This window comes from Haemorhous mexicanus, chromosome 12 (genome assembly GCF_027477595.1).
Source record: "Haemorhous mexicanus isolate bHaeMex1 chromosome 12, bHaeMex1.pri, whole genome shotgun sequence".
Taxonomy (NCBI): Eukaryota; Metazoa; Chordata; class Aves; order Passeriformes; family Fringillidae; genus Haemorhous; species Haemorhous mexicanus.
The window spans coordinates 22511861-22535465 of NC_082352.1; the positions used below are offsets into that span (position 1 = coordinate 22511861).

The following is a 23605-nucleotide window of genomic DNA, read 5'->3' on the forward strand; positions in this document are numbered from 1 at the left end:
CCACCACTCTGTGTTGGTGGAACTGCTTGGATGCCAAGCATGAACATCAGTTTCCATGCTCGATGTCATGAGAGCCTGTTGTCACTTTCCAGAGGACTATAACCAAGGTTTATCATAATAGCAGCCCTCAAAATCAAGATAGTTCAAAGCAGTAGCAGCCTTGCAAACAATTACACCTGCTGTTTATTTTTTGTGTGTGTATATTTATCTTCTTTTCTTCTCATCCTCAGAGTTCCACATTTTAATCAGAGGTTTTTGCAGAGTGGAACTGGAAGTTGTTCACACACTTCACCCAATAACACTGAGCAAGGGGAGAGGTGCCCATGCCCATTTCAGTGCCACAGGGAGAGCAGGCTGTGGCGCATGAGGAATGTGAAACTGCTTATTCTAATGAAAGAACCAACTGTTTATGCTAATTCTAATGAAAGAACCAACAAAGGACAGTTTCTTTACAAAAAGAAAAGGAAATACTTTTGAACAAGATCTAGTAGAATTTACGAAGCTTGTTGTAAAGGCAAATATCATAAATACATTTTTATGTCACGCTTCCTGTGACCTGAGAGTCAGATGGTGAGAAATAACCCTATGAAATGGTAGCTTCAAGAAATAGTGTGCACAGGTACTACTGCACTCGTATTTTGGTGTCATCCACTGCTGCTCTGCCAAATTTGATTCCAACTCAAATTATTCAGAAAGATGCCATACTGAGCTGTTTCCTCAGACTGGAGAGATGGAAGATAACTCTGGACAGAACTTCAAGAGTGAGAAATGTAATTTGATAATCTGGGGACAGCACATAATTAAGAGCCCATTGGAGGCGGAGGGCATGTTAGTTGTTTCTTAGCACAGGTGGGTCCCTGACCAGGGATTGGCACCTGCCCTATCTTTCCTGTGAAAGTGTAGATGTTTGCAAACTATGCCTAAAAAGTTGAGGGGAGACAAGCTTTGAACTTTCCTTTTTTGGTAGTTCCTTGATAGTACATCAGCCTTGTTTTCCCCATTTTCTTTGTCTGCCCCTCACTCCAAGCAAAGAGCCTTCTTGTTAGCAGAGATTTTTTTGATGTAGCCAGGATTAGAACTGACTATTTTGCAGCCTGTTCTTTATTCTCAATTCAGGACTTACAGTTTGCTCTCTGCAATGTTGTAATGAGATCTGGGATAATAATATCAAGCTGTATCTAAACAATTGGTTTAAAGGAAGCCCTTGGAATAGGACAGAGGTTGGGGTAACTTGCTGGATCCCGTGTCCGATTGCTGGCTACTTCCCTAGGGACAATGTTTTTCCTCCTGGCAGAGCTGAGCAGCTAGCTTTCAGTTTCTTTCATGATCAGCATTTTGTGCTGAATGTTTTAAAATTTTTGGAAAATGCAGCATAAGGGAGATTGAAGGTGCTATCTTTAATTGGACTAACTTAAAAAATTAATATTGAAAAGTTTTCTCCTTGTCGTGTTGCTGTTGACCTGACGTTAAGAATAGCCTGTGCTGGTCTGCAGGAGAAGAGTAGAGGAATATATTTTGCTTTCCGATTTTTTGTGCTTCAGATTTTGGTGGGACAGGAGAGGTTGCTATTATGTTTAGAAAAAAAAGATCTGAGCATGAATTGGAAATATTTTCAAAGGTCTTTTTAGGTGTTGGGCTGCCTGTGATGATCTGTTTGTGGATGCAGCTGGGAAGGGCTCCAGCCAGTGTGAAGGTGTTGGTAATATCTGTTTGTCAGTTTACAACCAGGAAGGTCTGAAAGGTAGATGGGCATTTTTTTAAACCTGGTGAGGCTCCTTTGGTAATCACTGTTCAGAAAGTAATGGCATTATGGAATGGAATTGCAATTGCCTGCTTTGACCTCAAAATATTACTTTGTCATCCTTGCCTGTCTCTCTCTCCCTTTCTCCCTGGAAAATTAACACTAGATAAGAGTGAGGTAGATTCTTTTCTAGCTTATTCATTAGCAGCAGCAGCAGTGTTGTTAATTATGTTTAGATTGTAGTGGCTGTATTATGAGTGGCCAGAGAACACAGAATTAGTTTCAGATTTTTATAGCTAGAAGGTGGGAAAATCCTCCTCTGGGTTGCAGACTAAGCAGATTTCCTCTGGATATCACTGAAGCAATAAACAATAAGCTGCAACTTTTTTATCATAGCTTTGCTCTCCCTGCACAGATAACACAGCCCACTTCTTGGAGTGACTTGTTCTCTTCATTTACATGCGTCATCTTCTCAGCTTCAGCTGGTAGAGTTTTCTTCTTTTTTTTTTAATTCTTACAAGAGAAGTCAGAATGTTCTTGAGGAGCCTACAGCTGGTTTTTTGGATCCTCCTATATGAGTTAGGAGCCTGCCAAAGCCTACAGCCATCCTCCCTGAGCAACACTCAGCAGCAAGCAGGATGGGAGCTGGTTACTTGACAAAATAAATAACTACAACCTTTCTGTTTATTTTTAATTTTGTAATTTATTTAAATTTTCAAAATGTTTTCAAAATTTATTTAAATGATTCAAAATGTTAGAGAATTTTTGATGTAGCCAGGATTAGAACTGATTTTAATCAGTTTTTTATTTGTCTGTCTGTGACTCAAAATATCTGAATCGTTCATTAATAAAACCCCCCTTGAGCACAAGTAGAAGGGAGTGTGGCACTGCAAATACATGTATCTTACAAAAGCCTTCTCTCGCCCACTCTTGCCATCCCAGCGTGCTGTGGTACTGTATTTGTGACAAACTGAACTGAAGGTCTTCAATGCACCTGACAGTGTTTTCTGACTTGCTCGGTCTTCTGGAAGAGACCCCTTCAGAACATGCACTATATTGCCTTTTTGCTCTTTTGTCCCTTTAAAAGTGCATGGGGGATTTTGCTGGTCACTGGGATGTGTTCAGCATTAAAAGAGTGTTTCTAATAACCAAATTTTTCTCCTGGTGTCTTTATAAACTCCCCCATGTCTTCCTCATGATTTCTTCTTCTGAAGTTAGTTTGCACATGTTCCTTTGGGCTTTTTGCATCAACACTTGATAAGTACTGTGTGTTGATAAGACATGATAGCACATTCCTGAGGACTCCCTGGAAGCTTAGGGCACACATTTCACTGCTTGGAGACAGACAAACCATGTTTAAGTTGATCTGAAGCAGGGCCGACCCTTCTCAGCCCTGAGTTCCTCAAAATTTAGTGGAACTTCAATGTTGGATGAGGAATTTGAGGTGGAACATGAAATAGTCCCTTTCATCCTCAGCTGAAGTGCTGATACTCATTTTGTCCTTGGTAATTAAAGGGTATTTCTTGTTTTTCTCACTCTTTCAAGTCTGTATCAGTAAGATCTTTGGAGTAATTGCTCAGAACAATAACATGGAAGTAGAGCATCACTGATCTCCTTTGCTGGGAAATTTGTGAAAGGGAATGAAAAAAGGGAGAATTTCCCTGTCAGAGCTGCAGTTTGGAGCTCAGTGGGGTCTGAGAAAGAACCAAAAGAGCAGCTCTGTGTCAGCTTTGAAGATGTAAATCCTTGAATTCACAGTGAGTAAGTTGCACATAACAGGAAGTATCAGACTGTTCAAAATTCTGATAAATTTCAAGGAACTAAGCAACTAGTGTCAGAGAAATGGGTGCAAGAAATATTTAAAAAGAAAACTAATGCAAGTAGAGAGAAAAACAGACAAGGATTTAAATATATCATAAGCACATCACAACTAATTCATCTGATAAAGGAAGATACAAGACAGGAGAGGTGATTCATGTAGCTCAAAGATTTGATGGTACAAAGCCACCTTTACTTGAAATGATGAAAGGAAATAGGGCAAAAATCAGAATATTGAGGGTTATTTGCGGGTTAAAGAGAGGGAAAATAATCAAAAAGGTTGAGTAAAGTCTAAAACGAAATAAGAAATGGCTTATGGTGTATGTGGGGTGGGGAGAATAAAGAAATCATTACTAAACGGAGAGTCACTCAGGAATCTAAAATGGGTGAGCCCTGAACTGATTTCATAAATAGGCCTTGACAAAGGGGAAAAACACAGCAGCACAAGGTTATCTGTGAGTAATGGAAATATTTCACAATGTGGGATGTTAATAGAACACTTGGAAAGGAGGACTATAAATGGAAGACCACTTCCATGTATGTGTCCTTTATGTAAAAGAAATTCATCAGTATTTTTTTTGCAAAATATTAAGAATTTAGAAGATAATAAACTGCTGAGCGAGGGACTGCAGAATCCATGTGAGGAACACCTTTTCTTTTTCTCCTTTCAAAAAAGGGATTCAAGTCAGAATTGCTCAGTACATGGTAAAATATTGTCTGAATTTTTCTGGCTCATGATCTGTGAAGCATAATCACTGAAAAGCTCCTACGCTTCAAAGCATGTCTGTCATGAGGCATCTCCTGCTCCAAGACAGCTGCCTGGATGGTTGTTCTGGTCTTTTTAGTAAGTGTGGATGACTCTGGGTACCTAAAGAAGTAAAATAGATTTTTGTTTAAGGCGTGGTATTCCTGTAAATTTGAATCAACCAGACTGGATTTATTCTGCTGGTGAATCTTTGACAGAGCTAATGTCTACTTAGCCACAGGAATGTGAATGCCCTGGGAAGCATCAGGATACCAGCACTGCATAGAGAATGCGAAGTTTGCACTTACAGGGAGAGGTATTTTTAAACATCTAATACATAGTAGGTGCCTAAAATAAATAGAAGATTTTTATCAGTAACTTCTGATCAATGATTATATTCTATTTGAGAAGAGTGACAGTGACAGTGTTGCAGAATTCCATCAAATTGGATGTAAATTTCTCAATAATTTTTGTAATAATTTCTGCATGCAAGATGGCAAAAGTAAATTCAGAAGGAACTGACTGATGTGAAAATATGTAAGGCTGATAATACAAGCCTAAGATTTTCCCCATACTGCTCAGTAGAGGACCCAGACCAAAAAAAAAAAAAGAAGGAGAAAAAAAAAGGTTGAATTAGTGCCAAGCACAGGCAGTTAGAAAAATGATGGAACAGTTGCTGGGAGATTAGTAAATGTGGATCCCAGGCAGCACCATTTCTAAAATAACTTTTCTTTGTAAAACTGTGTTTAAGGGTTGGAAGTCATGATATATGAAGAAATATGAAAAGAATTAGATCCGTTTAACTTGGCAAAATAAATGAAGAGTGTTGTACTTGTCCACAAGCATATGAAGAGCATAAACAGAAACCATGGAGAAGAATTGCCTTGGACAGGGCCTAAGGAATGCAAATTAAATGTATTGTGATCATAATGCAAGAAGGAAAATGTATCTCAGATATCAGGTAATATCCTCCATTAGCAAGATTTATGAGACCCATCATGATGGGAATATGAAGGAAATGATGAAAAGTCCATTGACTGAGTCAACTGAAATTGGATTAGAAGGTGTAGAACACTTCAGCCCTGAAACAGGAATTGTCACATGCCCAGCAAATATCGCAGACTTGTGAGACTGTGGCATAACAGAGATGTATTTCAAGGTTCTCTCTCGATGTCAGAGATGCAGGTTCTGTCCTTGTGTGTCAATGCAGGTGGGCAATCACCGAGCAAGCGTGCCTTGGTCGTGCCTTGGCTTCTCTCAGCTGAAGTTCCATATGAATCTTGTGGCAAAGAGTCTTCATAAACAATAGCATAGTAACATGCTCTTTCACCCCATGAGTGTCCCTAGAACCAGAGGGTTCCACAGGCAGCTGGGGACACACCATTTTGATCTTACTCTAGTGTCTGTCTCCCAGGTACCTGCCCAGAGGGCTCCCAGACTCCAGTGCTCACTTCAGAAACTCAGGAGTGTTGATTCTGGTTGTCTGACACTGTGCCAGAGAACTCTGGCTCTTGTCTGGTGATAAGCCTAAGTGATAGACTTGGAAGGGGTCCCACTGTTTTTCACCTTCAGCAGCTTGCTCTCAGGAGCCGGCTGCTGCCAGAGCTGAGGCAGACAGCTGGTTTGGCATCCAGCACCAAGGGTATCTCTGGCACTGCTCCACTAAAGAACTTCAGAGTTTATTGAGCCTCTCTCCACAACTGGCTTCACCACAACTTTTGGGGTCAGCACTCCTGTTGTGATAGCAGGTTTTGTTTAGATTCTTACCTGAGATCATGGCTGTACTGTCCAGCTCCTGGAAAACTTCTGCACGGAAACGGCTGGTCAGCTTTTGCCCAGTTTGAAATTCTTACGAATGCCAAAGTTGGTGGTTCCCTTGTATCATGTCACCAAGGCTCAGCCTTCAGTGATTTGCCACTTTCCCTTCAGGGAATCTGAGACACCTGCACAGAATTGTTTAGAAGAATTTAGAAGGTTGGTCATCTTTGAAAGGTGCCTTGTGGATCTAGATCAGTGGTCTCCATAGTGGGATGTGCAAGACTATCCATTAGGGCACATGAAGATCTTTTTTATTTTTTCAGTAATAAATTTTAAAAATTTAAAACTGCGTTTATTTCATCCTTATCCTTTGTAAATGCCTAATTTTGTGTATGCTTTATAAAGTATCTAATACAGTAGTACGTGGAGATAATTTATAGGTAAATACACATACATTGGTGTGCACACTCAAAATTTTTTTACTAATCAGGTGCACAATCAAAAGCTTGGAGCCCGTTGATCTACATGTTTAGAGAAGGATGAGAATGATGGCACAAAGTTCTTCCACAAAGAGAATCCTAAAGACTGATGATGACCTTTGAGGAGGGAATATGACTCAAAGTAATGAAAAATAATGAAAAAGTCCTTGGCAAGGCTGCTGGGACAGTCTGTGCTTCCTTGTGTTGTTGAGCAGATGCTTGAACTCTTTCTCATGTACACTGGGGTGTATTTTAGCCTTATGTAAACCCACAACTGCTGTGTAGTCAAACAACATCATCTGTCCTGCTTCTCTGCCTGGCTGCTGTGTCTCTTTGTTGGGTCCAGCCTCGTTCTCTGTATCCATCTGCTCTCATGGAGCATCCTAGTTTGGACAGTCAGGCAACCACAAGTCTTGGAACATCTGTCCCCAGAAAAGGGCATTAACAGGGCTGGTTCCACTAATGGGCTGGTGTCCCATTTCCAGCTGTAGCTGGTAGTTGCAGCCACAGTCTGATCATTCAGAACATTATTTTATAGTCTTTATTATGGCTTCATATATGTGGCCCAGGGCTTCAGCAGACTCATTCATAGTGCCACAGTCATGGCTCTGGCCAGGGGAGGCCTTTGCAGGACGTGGAAGTGCTGACTGTGGAAAAATGGTGTCAGTTTTTACACTGCTAGATCTCTGATTGGCACCTGCCATCTGATCTTTCTCCAAGGCAGAAAACACAGTCAGGTCTCAGCAGTTTCTGTCACACAGAGCAGGCAGCATACCTGTTTGCCAAAGATACGTGCTGCCAAACTTTGAGCTGTCATTCCAAATTAAGATGTTAGAGCTTTCCTTGCCTATGATAAGTCATTAAATATTGCTCAATTACCCTTGCATTGAGCCTTTTTTTAAACTCAAGCTTACTTTACTGAAAGGCATCCTGTCTTGATTTGGAGATATTAAAAGATGAAAAATCCTCCTTCCTTTGATAGGGCTGGGTTTTTAATGTCTAATCATTCTCACTATAGAACTGTGCCTGATTTCCAATTTAAGCTGGTCTGGCTTCAGCTTCCAGCAATTGGTTCTTGTTATGCCTTTCTTGGCTGGATTAAAGAGCCCTCTAGGACCTGGTATTTTCTCCCTTTGAAGGTACTTATACATCGTAATCAAGCCATCTCTTGATCTTTTTAATAAACTAAACAGATCGAGCTCCTTAAGTGTCTCATTCTCAGGCAGCCATTCCAGTTCTCAAATAATTTTTATGACTCTGCACTGTCTCCAATTTTCCTGTGTCCTTTTAAAAACACGGCCACTAGGAACAAAGGCACTCAGGTATTTATAGTCAAAATTTTCCCAAAATCCTTGATTCTCTTATTGCCATGTTAGGGGTTCCCCAGTCTTTAGAAGACTTTCTTGCTCCTAGAAACTATGACTGCTGATGTCATTTGCTCCCAGTGCTCCCAGACACGTAATCTAGCACCAAAATATGTGTGGACCTTTGTTCTGATCAGTGTAACTGTTCTTGAGCTTTTTTTTGCCCATTTGTAGGAGCTATTTTAAATCATTAATGCTCAGGAACTAGGACCTTTGTGTATTTTACATTCTGAAAGGACAAGAACTTGAGCTGTTTGGAGCTGTCCAAAATCACCATTGATTGTAACTGAGCCTGTTTGTTCTTGTAGAGGAAACCGAGGCTTCTACCACCCTCAGTAACCAAAATGATGTTTCAGTTCAGGCAATGGTCATAAGAGATAACACAGGGGGATTGGCCAGAGAGGACAGAGTTCAGGAACCACTTAGACTTCTCTAATGAGCCCAGGAAGCTGCCCTGGTTTGTACAGGGAATTATGCTGTTGGTGAGGATTTTCTAAACCTGTCTAGTGCTGCTCAAACTTGGCTGTTGCATTGTTGGTTTTGTTTTTCCTGCAGTGTATCTGTGTTTATTAAGGGGATAGTGGATGATCACTCCCCACCCCAATAAAAAGGAAATTTTCCAGGTATTACCTTGGTGAACTTATTTCTGTTACAATCCCTTATCCCCTTTTGGTGCCCTTTCCAATTCTGTTCCTGTTATTAGTCATAGTTATCTTCTGCTGACTATGAGCAAACTGGAGGCCAGATCTGGGGTACCTTGTGTTGCCAATATTAAGCATTTTTTCTGTTGCACCAACCAGCCTCTGAGATATTTATCCTTGCAATTATCCACCAGGTAGGCAACAGCTATTACCTGGTTTTAAGACAGGGAGGAGAAGCAGAGGTATGGAAAGCTTGAGGTAGGTCAGGGCTTGAACTAAGATCTAAATCTGAGGTAATTGTGCCTCCTCTCTGTTCCATCTTTAAAAAATAAAGCACACATGTTAGTTCTGAGGCTCGCTTTCATCTTCACCATTCTGCCTCCAGAAATCTTCACTCCCCCTCGCCGCACTGCGGTCGCCCTCGAAGAGTTGCACAAAGGCTGTCAGTTGCTTTGGTTCACTGTCATCAAATATCGAGGAAAAATAGGAACAATTACAAGTTTAATATTAAAAGAAGCAATTTCATTTCCTTTCTGAAGTCTATGTAGTTTTTAAACGCTACCTGAAGAAGCAGAATACCTTCTGGTGAACAGGGCTCATTTACCTTAACTTGGACCTCAGCCCCAGCTTGCCGAGGATGGGCAAGGGGACACCTGGGAGTGGCCTGGGCTGTGGCTCGGTTAGGCATGGTTGTATTTTTAATTCCTAGCTGGGTCCGACTGCCAAACTGGGCCGTTGTTTTTTGATTAGACTGTAGGGGGGCAAGAAGAGCCACTAAAGGCCGCCGGACAGTGCAGGGGTTCCGCTCTCCGGGCCGGGAGTGGAGCCAGCCCCACTCCGGCCGTGGAGGTGTCCCCATCTAGGTACCCCCGCAGGGGAGGTGTCCCCTCTGGGCTGTCCCCGCACACAGGGCTCCCCTCAGAGGTGTCCCCTCTGGGCTGTCCCCGCACACAGGGCTCCCCTCAGAGCTGTCCCCTCTGGGCTGTCCCCGCACACAGGGCTCCCCTCAGAGGTGTCCCCTCAGGGCTGTCCCCGCACACAGGGCTCCCCTCAGAGGTGTCCCCTCAGGGCTGTCCCCGCACACAGGGCTCCCCTCAGAGGTGTCCCCTCAGGGCTGTCCCCGCACACAGGGCTCCCCTCAGAGGTGTCCCCTCAGGGCTGTCCCCGCACACAGGGCTCCCCTCAGAGCTGTCCCCTCTGGGCTGTCCCCGCACACAGGGCTCCCCTCAGAGCTGTCCCCTCTGGGCTGTCCCCGCACACAGGGCTCCCCTCAGAGGTGTCCCCTCAGGGCTGTCCCCGCACACAGGGCTCCCCTCAGAGCTGTCCCCTCTGGGCTGTCCCCGCACACAGGGCTCCCCTCAGAGGTGTCCCCTCAGGGCTGTCCCCGCACACAGGGCTCCCCTCAGAGCTGTCCCCTCTGGGCTGTCCCCGCACACAGGGCTCCCCTCAGAGCTGTCCCCTCTGGGCTGTCCCCGCACACAGGGCTCCCCTCAGAGGTGTCCCCTCTGGGCTGTCCCCGCCGCCCCTCAGCCGCCCCGCCCGGGCTCTCCGCGCGCTCCGGGCCCGCCCTGCGGCGTGCGGCGGCGGCGGGGCGGCAGCGCCCCCTGGTGCGCCGCGGCGGCCCCGCCCGGGGTTCCCCGCACCGGCACCGGCACCGGCACCGGCAGGACGCGCCCGGGCGGGCGGGATCTGACCGAGGGTGTCCGAGCGCCGGCCGGTGTGTGACCGTGTGTGTCCGAGCGCCGGCCGGTGTGGCCGCAGGGCACAGCCACGGCGCTGTGTGGTGGCACCGGGGCAGGGAGAGGTGCCCGTGCCCGTGCCCGCCGCCCTGGGCTGTGGCGGTGGCGGTGACAGCGAGCGGAGGTGCCGCTGAGCTGCAGGCGTGCTGGCAGCGCTGTGTCACGCAGGGAGCCCCTCAGCGGGGCCGGGCGGGCTGTGACCCACGGAATGGCACCCTAAACACCCGGCCGGGACCTCCGCGGGCTAGGCAGCAGCTCCCGGGGTGAGCCCTACGGCGGGCGAGGCTCCGCAAGGTGTGAAGGGTGGTTGTGTGTTGTGACCCCTCCGTGCCCATCCCGCACCTTCCAGGGCTCCCTGCTGGGCTGTGGCCCCCGGCCCGGGCTGGAGGGGAAGGTCCCTTCCTGCTGCCACAGTGGGCGAGGAGGCTGCTGGCTGCTGCAGGGGAGAAAAGGCTGAAGCTGCCAGAAAAAAACTGTCAGGTATAAAAGCTTACAAATTGGGGAGAGCATTCTCCTTTGACAGAGTAAAAATAAAACCCGGAATGGGAAAGGAAAGGCGTGAAAGAGTTAGTGACAAAATATCATGTACAGCTGGGGAGATGATGGTTTTATTGGTATTGCAGGGGGGGGGGAGGGAGAAGCTGAGAGGCAGTGAAAACACAATTTGGCCTAAAATTGAATTTCTCTGATAAGGAATTTCAGAAGCGGCTGCCTCATTCACTGTGCGGCCAAATAATCATATGCGCTTTAATAATCTTTATTTTACAGGAGTATGTTGCCAGGGCAACAGAGTGTAAGCAGGAGCACAGCACCTTGCAGATCACAAAGGCAAAGCTGCAGAAAGACATTTCAGCGAGTTTCTCTCTCCCTTTTGCAATGTAATGACGACTTATTTTTCATGCACTGATTTAATAATCTTATTGAAAGATCCTTTCCTGGTTTCTCTTATTCTTGTCTGTCTGAGCACGGACAAAGGCAAAAATCTGGAATTGTCAAGCCCACTGGGCTCAGCAAACTAACAGATGTAATATGTTTAGCATTTTTATGTAATTACTTTTTATTGCTATTTTACCCTACTTCTATTCCTCCCCAGTTAGATGCTGCTTCCCTTCCATTCCAACCCAATCAGGGGATGGAGAGTGGCTGGGGGAGAGTTGGTAATTGACGGCATTAATCGGGAATTATTAGTGGGACGTGTTTTCAGAGGTGGGGGTTGGGTGCAGCAAGAGACCTTTTAGGAAGGGTGAATTGAATTATGGGCGATGCAATAATGAAGCCTGTGGGCTGTGAGCTGTAGAGGACACTCATCCTCGCAGAGCTCTGTTATTTATCACGGGCTCTGCTCTCTGGGTGAAAACCAGCACGTTGCCCTACTGACATCCTCTGGGTGAGAGGGTCTTGACTAGATGGGCTGAAAAACAAGCTGATTTGGGGTGATTAAAAATGGAAATGTCTAGAGATCTTCGGTGTTGGTTAGACTGGGAGCAGAAATGCTGCAGCCAAACCCTCAGCAAGGCGCAGTGTGCCCAGTCTGTCACTTGCAAATATTTTGCTTCTTTCCCAAGGGCCAGGCTGAGGAGGGAAGCGTGTGGAAAGCAATCGCTGCAGGCCGCAGAATGGGAGGTGGGGGAAGGCTCTGTGAAATGAAGTACAAAAGCCCTGGGTCATCTCACTTTGGCTGAGGAATTCCGGGAAATCAGGAACAAAGGCTGACACCGGAGCTTGGCTGTGCTGGAGCTTGGCTGTGCTCTGGCACTGCGTGTGGCAGGTCCCACTGGCACCGGGAAGCAGCAGAATGTGTGGGTTTGGCAGGCTGAGAGTGATGGGGGTTTGCAGCCTCAGCTGAGAATCACACGGTTTTGTAGTGTGGATACAGGCTCACAGATGTTACTGACATGGAACTTTGCTTTAGGAGGCCAGTTCTTTAAAGAACAGCACATAGATTTATGTGTTCTGCATTTTGAGAAAGAATTACATGAAGTGATATTTAACAATATATGTAAAATAATACATTTAATGTATATGAAAATAGTATTTAGGCCAAGCAGTATTCTCCATACAGGATTACATTGTGGCAACACTACTGGTTTTCTCTCAGTCAGCATCCCCCAGTCACTGTGAATGTGAGGTGTTCCTTGAACCAGGGTTTTACAGAGCAGTAGAAACTGCCCTGAAGCACATTGCAGAAATGTCTAGAAGCCAGCTTCAGGAGTGGGAGGTGGTTCTGCAGAGAGCAGAGGCAGGGGCAGTTGTGTGCAAGAGGGGAAAAGTCTGTCTGGAGCTTGGGCAGGAGGCCCGTGACCCACGGTGTCCCTGGGTCACCAGGTCCAGAATGTTCCCAGGATCACTGGGAGCTGTAATGGAAGCATTAACAGCAATACAGAGCTTGGAGTCTCACCACCACTAGTGTCTAATCATAGTACAGGCGAAAACTGGAGTTCTGAAGCCCAGTTAAATTCTGTTATTTCTCAAAAAACAGATGAGCATTTGGACCCGAGACATCCAAATTCAGGGAGTGAACTGTTCCTGGCTGCAGGAACAAGAGTGTATGATTCTGTGCACAGTGAGGTGAGCAATTAATGCTGCATTGATGTGTTTATTAACATTTGTTTATAAACCAAGTGAAAGGACACTGTACTCTCACTAACAACTTCAGCTTGGCTTTTAGAATATTTGCAGTGCTAATCCTAAACAGCAGATGATCAGATAATGCTGTGGTATAAAAATTACTCAATATAAGTTTCTGCGATAGAATAATGTACATTAAATATATATAATATAGAAAGCAATAAGAAGCCTTCTATATAATATAATTTTTGCAAGTATATAGAATTACTCATTTGTAGTTTTGAATGTGTAGGTAGATTGAGGAGTTTAGGAACAAAGACAATTTAATGTTGTCATAAAAAAGAAAAATAAAACCTCTTTTTTCTGAGCAAACATATCCCAGGTTTCACCTTCCTGCTACTATATGAGTGAATTGCAATGATGTAACTGCATAAGGTTTTATCTGCTTAGAAAATTCAGCAGTGCCTGACACTGAATTGTCCTATTGTTCCTAGTCTGGAGATGTGCAGGATTTTCTACAGCCATTGTAATACTTGTGTCCTTTTTTTCCCCATGGACAGGTCTGATTACTATTTCTAGGCTATATTTCCTTTATGAAGAAAAAGGCTTTTCATAAAGCAGAAAAGGGTTAATTATGTACAAAACTATTTTTACTGACTATAAAAGCACATGAGCATCCTTCAAGTTGTGCTCCTACAGCTTTTCCGTGGCATGTGGGGTCAGGAGAGGGAATGAGCAGAAAAGCTTGAATGCAAGATTCCAGTGCAGTTTGTCTTTTTTCCCCACAAAAATCTGTAATCTTCATCTTAGAATTTTTATTATTTCTTTGGGTTCCCGTAATACAACAAATATTTGGAAACTGATTTATTCAGAAAAGGGTTGTTTTATTTCTCTGGGTGTATCTAGAGAACATATGGAGTAAATCCGTTCTCTGCTGCTTCCCTTATGTTGGCAGAAAAGCCTGGAGTGAGTGAGCAGCCCTTTGCTTTGGCAGCGTTTGAGGAAAGATCTCCCCTTCCCCGTGTCCTCAGAGAGCTGGTGACAAGGTCACACTGATCTGAGGAAAGCCAGGTAACTTCTGGAAATCCCAAATCAGGTCAACAATGCAAGATCTGTCCACCATTCAGATTTAAATGAAGTCTCCTTCCACACTGCTTTCACTGATGTTTAAGACTTTTTTATTATTATTTGCTATTGGCTGGTTTCTGTGAAATCCAACAGCTCTGCTCCTCTAGGCTCTAGCCAAGGAAATCTAGACAGTTCTTGTCATCTCTGCAGCATTCATTTCACAGAAATGCTGCACATTGATTCCGTTAAAATATGTAGGTAGAAGATCACCTAAAAGCAATCTCCCATGGAGCCTGCAGGAAGGCAGCTGGCTGCAGCCAGACTGGGCCACAGAAAGAGCCATGGAACAAGGTGAACTGCAGAGTGCCAGACACTGCACAATATTTCTGTATTTTCAGGAGACTGCATTTTTAGCTCCTTAAAGCCAGTGCTGGATAAGAGACTGTTTGCTGGAGGTTCTTCTACAATTTTTAAATCTCCTTTTTTCTCTTTTAATAATAATAATAAACTTTAAAATGGAGAAAGTTAAAAGGATTTTTATTGGTTCTTTGTAAGACTTGATGGGGAAGCCCAAAGTTGAAGCAAGGTGAAAGAACCTGTACTTGCTGCAGGTGGAAGCAGGGTTATTGCCATCACAATATTAAAAAGGTTTGTCTTTGTACTGATTTTCCTATTTTCTTTAGGAAAGATGGGATAAAATTTTGGTGAGAAATTGAAGTCCGGCAGCTTAAATACCCACGTATTTCTAGCACAAAATCTGGGCAATTTGCTTTCCTCTTCCTGCTAGCTTGTATCCTGCTGCCTTTTGAAATGGAAACTCTTCTGACCCTCTAACCCTCTTGTTACTCAGAATAAAACTCTTTTAATTGTGTTTTGGAGGAGCATGCGAGGAGCTCCCACACTACTAATCAGCTTTGCTGGTTTGGGTCTATATCTCCAGGACTCATGTCGGCAGAATAGCTTGATATTATTGCTGCTCTGCATCACTGATTTAATGCTGAAGAACTTTAAAGGTGCAGGTCCCCATTTCTGTCTGTGTGTTCCTGCAGAGTGAGAGCAGCTCCTGGGCACCTCTGGCAGTACCTGGGACCTTGCAGGAGGACTTGGGCAGGCCCTGCTTCTCTCTGGGGTGCCTGAAAGGGTGACTGCCTGCTGGGCAGGGCTTGTTGTGGGCACAGCATTGGCACTGAGACAGTTTTTGGAAGAGACCTTAGCTGTTTGTTTGCAATACATCGTGTGGAAATGCAGGTCAGCTTTAGTGCCTGGCACCTCTTCACACAATTAGAAACAAAAAAACCCAAAACTCTTCTACCTAGAGTCTGTGTTTTGCACTGGCCAGAAGCAGGTCAGGATGGATTTTTAATCAGACCTGTCTTAAGCTGTTTGAGATCATCTGCAGCTTTGGTTTGAAGGATGGAATTGCTGCCTTCCAGTGCTAGAACTTCAACACTGAATAGAACTGAGAAATCCTCCTTTATCTTAGGAAGGTAGAAGTTTGTCAATATAAAATCCTGCCCTGGGCAGACCCTCACCCAGCTTAGCACTGTTCCTTACATCATTTGCCTTCTACCCTCCTCAGAAAACACAAACACTGCTTTAGCTTTTCCCATTTCAGTGTAACTGTGTTTAGCCTGAGGTTTGCCCCAGCTGCAGCCCATCGTACACAGAGCTCAGCTAATGTGGCTCTGCCTGAACTTCAGCATTCCAGGAGTAGGAAGGCCACTTAACCCAAGTCCTAGCTCTCTGGTCCTGTTTGATCAGGAACAGTGATGCTGGAGCTACCCTCGGACAAATGACTCTGCTGAGAACACTCCCAATTGCCCTGTAATAAACCTGCTGTCCTCCCTGAAAGCCACGATGAGGATAGAGAGGGTAACAGTGATTGAAAGGTCAACAAGTGTGAGCACTGACAGAATGAAAGAAACAAATTATAATGCTGAGAGCGCCCTGTGTCTAAATCCTGGTGTGGTTGGAGCCCGGCTGTGTCAGCATGAGTGCCACCCTGTCCTGGTCCCACAGGAGAGGTTGCAGGATCTCAGCAACCCTTTATCTCCTCTGTGGCTGAGTGCTCACAGGCTTAACTTCAGTGCTGGAGATCACTCATGGACAGAGACAGAATTCACCAAGTGTCACAGTGCTGGACTCCCTGTGTGAGAAGGAGCTCTGTGCTGATGAGCCTTGCAGCCTCCAGCCTCCCTGTCTGGGCCAAACACGCCTGGGGCAGATCCTGGCAGTACTGGTGAGATGTGAACACCTGGCTATGCTGGGCTAGAGCCACAATTTGTCTCTTAATAAGATGCAAGGAGAAACTTTTCAGTGCATTCTCAATAAGGTAGGAAAATGGAAACATAAAACAAGTGGTATGTTCTGTCTTCTTGTCCATTTGTTCCAAAAGGGACGGTCCTGGCTGGCTCTGGGCCTCACCCCACTGGTGCAAAGCTGGGAGAAGCTGGCCAAGAAGCCAGTTGTGTGGCGCCTGTTTGATTTGTTTTAATGAAATCTTTTCTTTGCCAGGGTGAAAATAAACTTTATGGAGCTTCTGTCATCCTACAGTTCTGCTGACCTTATGCTCTTTTGTGCATTTGCCTTTTGGATTTGAGACCATTCAAATTCTGATACTTTGAGTTCTGGGGTTTTGTTTTTTTTTTTCTGATGTAAACCAATAAAGCCATGTGTTCAAGCAACAGTCGCATGTTTCCTGTAGTTTTAATACCTGAAGTCTGAACAAAAACTGCTGGTACTGAGCTGCTGGTTCAGTGTCCTAGGGAAACAGCCTACATGGACTATGAAGGATTTAATAAATGCCATAACCTTTGGGCGTTTTTTATTATTATAGTCTTTTACACAGATCACTTAAAAGCTTGATCTGTTTTATTACCACAAAGCATGCACGAGATACTGTTGTATACATCATCATCTCTAAATGTGAAGTGTTTGCACAGAGTTTCAGACAACCTGCTGTACAGACTGCAGTTTGGGAAGTTTCATGGGGAAGGAATTCCTGCAGAGAAAAGGTCGCAGTGATCAGAGATCCCTCCCAGCAGGAACTGGGGAAACCTGTGCAAGGCCAGGTGAGGTACAGCTGAGGCCTGGTGCAGCAGCAGCCCCTTTCAGCTAGAAGGGAACACATCCACACTTTCGTTTTCACATGCAGAGATTGATTTTCTCTTGTAGATGAATATCCACATCTGGGTGATTATAACAGAGAAATGAGATCCCATGTTCTTACCACAAACATGATAACCCAGGATGTGATTTCCTGGCCATGGCTGAAACCATGTTTGGGTGGCATTGCTCTTAAGAAGTCTTTTCTGATTCATTTTCTTTCCAGAGTGTCCTGCAGACCTTGCTGATGCCTGCTTAAACATGGCATCCACAGGTAACTCACTGCTCTTTCTCAGACATTCAGCCCCCACAAGTAGATCTCTTTGGGGCAGGATAGAAGCAACTATGTTCTGAAGTCACAGAATGACAGACTGGGTTAGGTTGGAAGGGGCATTTAAAGAGGACCTAGTTCCTAGCTCCCTCTGCTCTGGGCAGCGACACCTTCCACTGTCCCAGGCTGCTCCAAGCCCTGTCCAGCCTGGCCTTGGACACTTCCAGGGATCCAGCTGCTCTGGGTACCTGTGATAGGGCCTGACACATTCATCACCACCTCACTTAGTCTGCTCAAGAACTGCAGAATTACTCTGGTAATTCTGGATATTTTTCTGTCAGATGCAAGAAGGAGTGAAGGAGAAGGAGAGGAGTGGCTGTCAGGGAATTGTGACTACATGTGAGAAAACCCTTCAGGTCAGTTGGAAAGTGATGGGTCACACACTTTCCACTCTGATGCATGAGTAAGGAAGAATGCAAAGATTGGTGGCAAAGTGTGGTTAGGTGGATCAATAAACCGCAGGATGTTTTGGATTCTGGAGCTGTAAGGAACAGTGGGAGGCATTGGAAAGTGTGCATTCACCAGCACCTAGGGACTGCTCCCGTGCCTGAATGCAGGTATGAAACTAAGTAGGAAATGGTAGCAGGAAGCCTCAAACTGAATTGGCAATGCCACAGAAAAAGTAGGGAAAAACAGGAAATGGGATGCAGCACATCCTTGAACTTGCTGCGCAGCAAATGTTTGTCTGTGGAGACTTTGTCCTTTACTGTGTGGGATGCCCTAAAGTATGACATTCTTTCCCACTTGCTGTGTTCCTAGACTGTTGATGTTCTAATTTTAAACAGACGTCTCTAGTAAGTAAATGGTGATTCAGTTTTTCATTGGCCAGGTTCTGGCTGCAGATAGGAGGACACGCATTGCTTCCTGTGAAGGCATCAGAGCTCAGTCTGTGACTCATTGCAGACAGTGGCCAATGCTCAGGTTCAATAACTGTAGCAATTGTATTCCTGAAAGTTACCAGCCATTCCAAGGAGGGAAAAACCATGCTGGGGTGGTCTTTGGCTTTGTGAGAGGTCACTGATTCCAAAGAGCATTTACACCTTTGCTACTGCTGTCAATGCTCAGGGGATCAGGTAACAGTTCAAAAGAGAGGATTTGGAATGTTGTGACTTTTGCTGTAAGTTTATGAGAAGATAATTAGAGTTGCTGCTCCTGCATTCAGCTGGATTCAGAACAATGTCGATGCAGCTGCAAAAGGCCCAGAGCTGTTGGAGTGTGGGCTGTGATGTGGTTGACTCAGCAGCTGGACTGAGGAATTTTATCTCTAGGAGCTCTTTACTGAAACCAAAATATCCCAGAACAAAAATCTCTCTGCACTTTTGAGCAGAGTCCTGGTTAAACTGCTCAGTAGATTGTGAATTGAGGCAATTGTACTAATTGGGTGTTGGACAGAGGCTGATTGAGTTCATGCCTCATGGCTGGAAATCATGAACACTGAAAGCTTAATTCTCCATGCCTTTATCACATCGCCTCCTGTTTCAGGAATCATGGCCTTTGTTCAGGCCAGAATCAAATTCATGTCTGAATGGAGGGTGCTTCCACAGCCTGGGATGGGGATGCCTCTTTCCAGGCCAAGGCAAGGAAGGACCTGGGCCTTGACACCCATGAGCTGAGAGGCTCTGCTTGGTGCAAGAGCAGGGACAGCCTCGTGTTCTCTGAAGGGGTGTCTGACCCTGGGGTGGGCTGGGGAGAGCCCCTGGTCACTTGTCCTCTGATGCACTCCTCTGGTCACCCGGGTGGCAGGATTCTTGTTCTCCCCCTCAGCAAAGCACCTCTGGTGTTAAGTTTTCACTTCATTTGCTAAATTAATTTTCTATGAACTAAAATGAGACAATAAGGTTTTATTTGTGTATGTTTTGTTGGGGTTTTAAAAAAAATTTGGGTCCATCTTTCCTTGCTACTTGCTCTTTCAAATGAGGAAATTCACAGTCATTTTCCCTAGTGCTTTTCATACCCGCTTACTTTGTTGACTATTTTGTTTCTTTAAAACAGATTTAAAATCTGTTTCCTTATGGCTCTCTCTTTAATTTCCTCTTCTTTATCAGGGCTGCATGAAGGTAAGCTGAGTCCCAAAGCTATTCTATCCTAAATTCTGGTATTTTATATATATATAAAACTTCAGGGCTGATGGCACCTATACCTGGGATTATTTATGGGTTTTCATAAAAAAAGAAAGAGGAAAATACAGAATTGCATGGCTCCTCTTTTCGTTCCCCACTTCCCAACCCCCTCCCCACAGAGGAGTTTAATGTTAAATGATAAATGTGGAAATTAGAGACCGTCGAGAAAATCCAATTTGGTGAGGAGTTTTAAAAATCCCATAATAAACGCCGAGTGAAATGTATGATTTAATGCGGGGCGCCAATGGCTGCTATTATGTGCTATTAGCAAATCGGGGCTGAGAGTGAATCTTTATCACGGCCGGGCGGGGCCGCCCCTGCCGCCGCTATTGATTTGTAGCCGCTTGTCATAATGACACGGGGAAGCAATGAATGGAAGATGTGCTTTTGATAGGATTGAAGGGGTGCAAAGGGGGGAGAAAAAATTCAGCAAGTTTTCTATCTCTTCTGCCTGATTAGATTTTTTTCTTCTTTTAAGAGCTTTCACATTCCAATAAAAATGCTAAATCAGCTCTGAAGCAGAATTGTTAGGGAGTAAATAGCCAGTCACATTTAAAGGAGGAAAAGATCTGACTTTACAGCTCTGGCTTCACAGCAGCCGATGAGTCTAAAGAATATTTCTCCACAGAAATTACAGTAGTGGGCGGTGTGAGGGCGTCTGGGACCTGGTCAGAGGACTGCAGGCAGTAGGCATCAGCATCTGTGGGATGCAGTTTGTCAGGATGCACAGGAATTAAATCCCCAGTGCTGTGTGTTTAAGGAGAGGAGGGTGTGTTTCATGACCTCTGAAACAAAAGTGACTGCAATGAAAAAAACTATAAGCCTTTGCCTTATAGTAACAAATAATAAAGGTCTCCTCTGCGTCTGGAAAGAAGATTTTTGTCATTTTAATTACAGATGTTCCTTGTCAGAAACCCTATCCAGGTATAATGGGAAAGGAGTGCAATCGCTGTGCTGTTTGGGGAAAGCAGGGTGGCTGTGCTGGGGGCTTTCCTGCCTGTCACTCTTAGGAACCAAGAGCAGGCTCCTGCCCAGCCATGGCTCTGCTGCACACAGGGAATGAGACAAAAGCCAGGTGTGCTCAGGAGTGGATCTGAGGGTGAGTCAGTGTGTGCCTTTGCCTTTCTGATTAGTATATCCACATGCTTCTAATTTCCTGTCTTCCAAACATTTTGCCTGCCCTGGGAAGGTGGAACTTGCCTACACCCCAAGGAGCAGAGCTCCAATTTGAGCTCCTTTGCATCAAAGTCTGCACATCTTCTCTCATTACTACTATGATTATTATTGTTCTTGTTATTACTATTACTCTAGTTGGCCAGGCTGAAGAGCTGTGGGCTGAGTAAAGTTTGGAACTCTGATATTTGGGTCCTCCCTTTTGGCCTGACCAGCCTCAGCTGCTCTTACTTACAGAAACCCTCAAAGAGCAGCTGAGAGAGAATGTGGTTTCCAGGGCTCACTCTCAGAGTATGAAACAGCAGATTAGAAATCAATGCAAAGAGTCCAAGTGCTCACTTCATCACTCAGGAGAAAGAAATACAGTATTCCTGGTCTGAGCTGTGTGCTCATTAAAATCACATCCTTTAAAACACCCTTTGAATTAAACAGTGCTCAGTGGAGACGGGTGGGTTTCATGCCACGGGCAGGCAGGCTGATGGCATGTCTGATGTGCTGTGCTCCTCAGCACCCTCTGCTCTGGCTGGGCTCTCCAGGTGTGCAGCTCCTGTCCTGCTGCTGGTGGCTGCACATCTGCCCCAGAAATTCGGTGCAAACCCTTGATGTGTCAAATGCTGCTTTTTGTGGCACACAAAACAGAGAGGATTAGCACCTGACCTGTTCCTTCTCAAGAGCACTGACTATGAATCACACAGGGTTGGGCCCTTTAGGAATCCATCTCACCCCTCAAGCCATTCCAGCACACTCATACAAACAGAATGGATTATGTGAGTGAACAATGAACCTGTGGGAACCCTTTGCCAAGGGAAAATGCTGTTTTGGGCCAGTCTTGTGTGGTGTTTGATAAGAAGCGAATAACTTGATTCTCTACATTTATTTATGAAGGTAAATGTAGGCTGGGAATCAGCTTTGGGGAGCTTTTGGTGCTAATGTGATATTGCTTCTAGAATGGTTGCTTATACTTCTGAACAGATGAGTCAGCAGAAGTACAGCTCTAGTCTGTCCTGTCTTTTGGGTCCTAGGTACAAATTTTATGAAAACAGCAGAGGAGGCTGATACGACAACAGCTTTGAAATATGAAGATGCTGCTGCCAAGGGAAAGGGAATTGTTTGTTTTCTGTGTTTGACTTACTGGCTTAAATAGCCACTAGGTTAGATCAGCAGCCTGGAACCTCATGCCTGTGGGCTGCCTGGGCTCCTCTGAAAGCACTCTGGTCAATCTGCCAGTAAGTGTTCAGCGTAACTGTTCGTGTTGCATCACCTGTTTTCCAGCAGCTCAGAGACAGGAAAAGGCCAACCTCGGTCCCTTCTTGTTCCTGCTCATGCCAGGGCTTGGACCTCTGCAGGTTCCTGCCAGCCAAACCTGAGTCTGTGATCTGTGTGTTTTCCCCAAGTGTAGGAGGGTTGTGTGGCCCATGGCATTGGATGCAAAATGCATGGCATTCTGTCAAGAAACTCTTTAGATCCCTGTATGGTGAGACACAAAAAAACCACGTTCTTTTGCTTAGTATTTAATGAATAAACCTGGACATAAAAAACCCTAAACCCACAGTGACAAGGATAAACAATGGAATGGTAAACAGTAACATAATTTTGGTAAGATGCTGTCAGGACAGTGAAGCTGTGGAATTCCTGTGGAATTGTTTTCCTTCTGCCCCTCTTTCTTATGATTTTCCTTGGTTGAAAAGGGAGGAGGATAGAGCAGATTCTAACAGTAGCTTCTAAAATCACCTCTCTTCTTTCAGTGAGTACAGGTGATCCATCTCCACAGGCTCCTAAAAGCACATTGATCATTTTCAATTTGGAAACTTTTCTGTAATAAAACTGTTTTGTTGTAGCAGACAAGATTGGGGGTGTTTATTGTTACTGTCTGTTGGAAGACCTGCAAAACCCTTTTCTATCATGCTGAGGGTCCAAGGCTCTGTCATCCAAGGATCCCCTTCCATGTGCACCCTTCCACTCCCCAGCTCTGGCTCCAGGCACAGCTGCCTAGCTGCCCCTGCCCAGTGTTCAGAGATGTCAGCAGATATGAGTGCTCTGAGAGAACAGGAATATAGGAAAGAAGAGACTGGGATAAATCAGGTGTTGGCTTAATCATGATCTTTTAACAAGATGCAGAAATATTCCTCTGCAGGCAGTCATGAGGCAGTAGGTCCACTGCCAAATGTCCCTTCTAATTCTCTCATTAAAAAAGTAAACATGACTGTCTGACATGCTACAGCACAAGTGCCTCTGCAGTGATGCCGCCCAAGGACTGACCAGGGAGGTAGTTGTGGGTTTCTCAGGTTATCTCATTTCTGTCCTCACAATGCAAATGTTTAAATATTGCTGGTCTTTGACCCCCTCCTTAGAAATCAGGAGTGGAGTTTCTGGAGCTGTTTAAACCTAAATAACTGACCATGCTAAAAGGGAGCATTCCAGTGTTCCTTCTTTCTCAGCTTTGAGATTTGTTCCTGCACCTCGTGCTGGCATCGGAGCCAGAGCAGAGGCAGGCTGGGTGCTGGTGTGGAGTAACATCCCATGGGAGGTGAGAAGACATCCTCCTCCTCCTCCTCCTCCTTCTAGGAAGTTTTCCAGCCTGTTAGGTCAAACACACACTAAGGCACTGCATGGCAATTTTGCAAGGTGCTCAGTTCCCCCTGCTCTGGGGTGCAGGGGTGGCAGGCTGGGTTCTGAGCTCTTTTCAGTGCTGAAGGCTCGTGGTGCTGCAGCTGCCAGGCAGTGTGACAGCCACACTGTCACACTGTTAGCGAGCACAGCTGCCACGTGCCCTGTGGGACACGTGCCAGGCGCTGAACCAGCAGGCCAGGAGGAGTGTGTTCAGCAGGAGCCTTGCTCACAGGCTGCCAAGATGACAATATTCCTTAAGGGAGACCATTATGTAAAAGAAACCCATCTTAATACACATGGGGAACGGCTATAACAAAATATATGATACACATGTGCATATTTACT

At 45.1% G+C, this 23605-nt stretch overlaps 1 long non-coding RNA gene across 3 annotated transcripts in view; it reads left to right on the top strand.

Annotated features, from left to right (window-relative positions):
• Positions 1-23605, top strand: part of LOC132332912 (uncharacterized) — a 58938-nt gene that overhangs the window by 18748 nt on the left and 16585 nt on the right. For all 3 annotated transcript variants that reach the window (XR_009488002.1, XR_009488003.1, XR_009488004.1), the window contains one exon: positions 21673-21876. This is a non-coding gene — a long non-coding RNA (uncharacterized LOC132332912). The remainder of the gene's footprint in view (positions 1-21672; positions 21877-23605) is intronic.